Source organism: Mustela nigripes, chromosome 6, assembly GCF_022355385.1.
Source record: "Mustela nigripes isolate SB6536 chromosome 6, MUSNIG.SB6536, whole genome shotgun sequence".
In the NCBI taxonomy this organism is placed as follows: domain Eukaryota; kingdom Metazoa; phylum Chordata; class Mammalia; order Carnivora; family Mustelidae; genus Mustela; species Mustela nigripes.
In genome coordinates, this window is record NC_081562.1 from 29,650,092 (window position 1) to 29,653,225 (window position 3,134).

The 3,134-nt window shown below is 45.4% G+C and overlaps 1 pseudogene; it reads right to left on the reverse strand.

The window, feature by feature from the left end:
* Positions 1–1,830: 1,830 nt before the first annotated feature.
* LOC132019370 (glyceraldehyde-3-phosphate dehydrogenase-like) lies at positions 1,831–2,823 on the reverse strand (annotated as a pseudogene).
* Between the last annotated feature and the right edge of the window lie 311 nt (positions 2,824–3,134).

Here is a 3,134-nt window from a genome sequence, read left to right on the forward strand (position 1 = left end):
ACTGTGAGTGTCAAGGCCAAACAGCTTAACTGCATGAAAAGCCTGTCTGTGTTGGACCCATCCAATGCTACGGTCTTGTAAGGGAGAGTCGTTCACAGAGTTGTTGGCCCAGCGTCATCAATAGCACCATCCACAGCTCGTGCTGCAGAGCAGTAAATAAAAAGCAAGGCTAGAAGGAAAACAGAGTCTTCTTTGAGTTGCCTCCTATTTACCAGCAATCCCACCAAGTGTTCTTTTGGGGTTGGCAACACTGAGCTCTCCGTGTTTATATTGGTAACATTTTCCAGTAGGCTCTACCAAAAGGTATCTGAGCACCTTGTGTTGTGAAATTTAGAGAAATGAAAAACATTAAAACAAATAAGCCTTGTCTCCCAGTACGGCCTCCTGGAAAAGAAATTGTACCTTTCTAAGGGCATCGGCCTAAATGAGGCCTCAGTTCTTAAATTCCTTAATCAGTTGCCTTAGAAACCGGGAGAATGTGGTGAGCACCTCCAGGCAGCAAGGTAATACCATGATAGGTTTAATCACCTGTTCCTGGTCAAACACACACTTGAGTGAAGGTGACATTGTTATTATTCATGGTGACTGACATCCTAAATTTTGCAGATGTTTTGGCGATTAAAAAATGTATTGCCTATATCAGGAAGAAGAAGGAGGGAATGTTGGGTACACTGAGATTAGGAATCCTGACTTATTACTCATTAATAATTTGTCTAAGCTGGAAAGCACTCGAAGTGGAATTCAGTCCTCTTCAACAAATTATTTATTGAGTTCCTACTATGTGCCTGTCACCTAGTGAAAAACAGTAACAAATTATATTCACCCTCATGCCTGGAGAGCACCATGAAATTAACAAAATAAAATAAGATATGCTCATAATCTAAATATTAAAGTGGTGAGAGAGAAGAGTTCTGTCATGCATTTACTTTCACCGAAGGAAGGCAGGCAGGCATTGGGTTTATAGGTAAACAATAGATCATCACATTTTACTTTATTTTTTTTTAAGATTTTATTTATTTGTTTGACAAAGAGAGATCACAAGTAGGCAGAGAGAGAGAGGAGGAAGCAGGCTCCCTGCTGAGCAGAGAGCCCGATGCGGGACTCGATCCCAGGACCCTGAGATCATGACCTGAGCCGAAGGCAGCGGCTTAACCCACTGAGCCACCCAGGCGCCCCAGATCATCACGTTTTAAAATGAAATCTCTGAAACCTCCAAAACATTTATTCGCAGATCTATCGCTCTAAGTAATGATCAGAATTGTGGGTTCTGAAATCAGTCTCTAATTCCATCTGCCAAGGAGATTAGATTTAACTCTTAACTAGCATCACTAAATAAAGGTTTTGGTAGTTGTCTGAATTCTGTGTGCTCTCTCTTTTAGGCAATTCCAACCCTCTTTGTGTGAGGACAATGATGCCGTCTTCTATCAGGACATCTAATTCTGAACTCCTAGAGTTATTTGCTGTTCGAGTTTGTTTTTTTTCTCACGTTCTTGCTCAAAGTTCACTCTTTGCATATGTATCTTTTCCTTTCCATATCCTTCTTCCCACTCCCCCTTTCCTTCTCCTCTCTTCACCTCCCAGCTAGATAACAAATGTCAAGCATCTACTTTTGTCTTTTTCTATGCTCATACCTATTTTTTTTTTGGGCTGGGTACAGTATATTTTATTGATGGTACATGACAAGGTAGGGCTCCCCAAGCCCCTCCCCTTCTTCAGGGGGTCTGGGATGGAAATAGTGGAGGTTGGGAGATTCTCAGTGTTTTAGGGGATAAGTTGGGGCAGGGATTTCCCAGCAGCTGAGGCCCTCTTTCTTCCTCTTGCTCTGGCTGGGGCTGGTGGTTCAGGGGGCTCTTATTCCTTGGAGGCCATGTGGACCATAAGGTCCACCACCCAGTTGCTGTAGCCAAATTCATTGTCATACCAGGAAATGAGCTTGACAAAGTGGTCATTGAGAGCAATGCCAGCCCCAGCATCGAAGGTAGAGGAGTGGGTGTCACTGTTGAAGTCGCAGGAGACAACCTGGTCCTCAGTATACCCCAGGATGCCCTTAAGGGGGCCCTCTGATGCCTGCTTCACCACCTTTTTGATGTCATCATATTTGGCAGCTTTCTCCAGGCAGCAGGTCAGATCCACAACAGACACATTGGGGGTGGGGACACGGAAGGCCATGCCAGTGAACTTCCCATTCAGCTCAGGGATGAACTTGCCTATAGCCTTGGCCACACCAGTGGAAGCAGGGATGATGTTCTGGGCAGCCCCTCGGCCCAGTCTTCTGGGTGGCAGTGATGGCATGGACGGTGGTCATGAGTCCCTCCACAAGGCCGAAGTTGTCATGGATGACCTTGGCCAGAGGAGCCAAGCAGTTGGTGGTACAGGAGGCATTGCTGACAATCTTGAGGGAGTTGTCATACTTCTTATGGTTCACACCCATCACGAACATGGGGGCATCAGCAGAAGGAGCAGAGATGGCCCCGCCCTTCAAGTGAGCCCCAGCCTCCTCCATGGTGGTGAAGACCCCAGTGGACTCCACAACATACTCAGCACCAGCATCGCCCCATTTGATGTTGGCGGGATCTCACTCTGGAAGATGGAGATGGACTTCCCATTGATGACAAGCTTCCCGTTCTCAGCCTTGACTGTGCCGTGGAATTTACCGTGGGTAGAATCATACTGGAACATGTAGACCATGTAGTTGAGATCAACGAAAGGGTCATTGATGGCGACAATATCCACTTTACCAGAGTTAAAAGCAGCCCTGGTGACCAGGCACTCAATATGGCCAAATCTGTTCACTCCGGCCTTCACCATGGTGTCTCAGGCACACGGCTGGCACTGCACCTGAAGATGCGGCTATCTGTCGAACGGGGAAGAGCAGAGAGCCTATGCTCATATCTTTTACATACGTATGAGGGGAATCATTGTTTTATCAAAATGGTATCATATTATATGCAAGATTACTTCTTGCTTTTCTCACGTAACATTGCAAAATATCCTTTCAAAGTAGGTTATTACAGGTCGAACTCTTTTAGCAGATTTGCAATATTCCATGTTTTGATTTTTTTAAGATTTTATTTATTTGGGTGGCTTAGTTGTTAAGTGTCTGCCCTCAGCTCAGGTAATTATCCCAGGGTCCT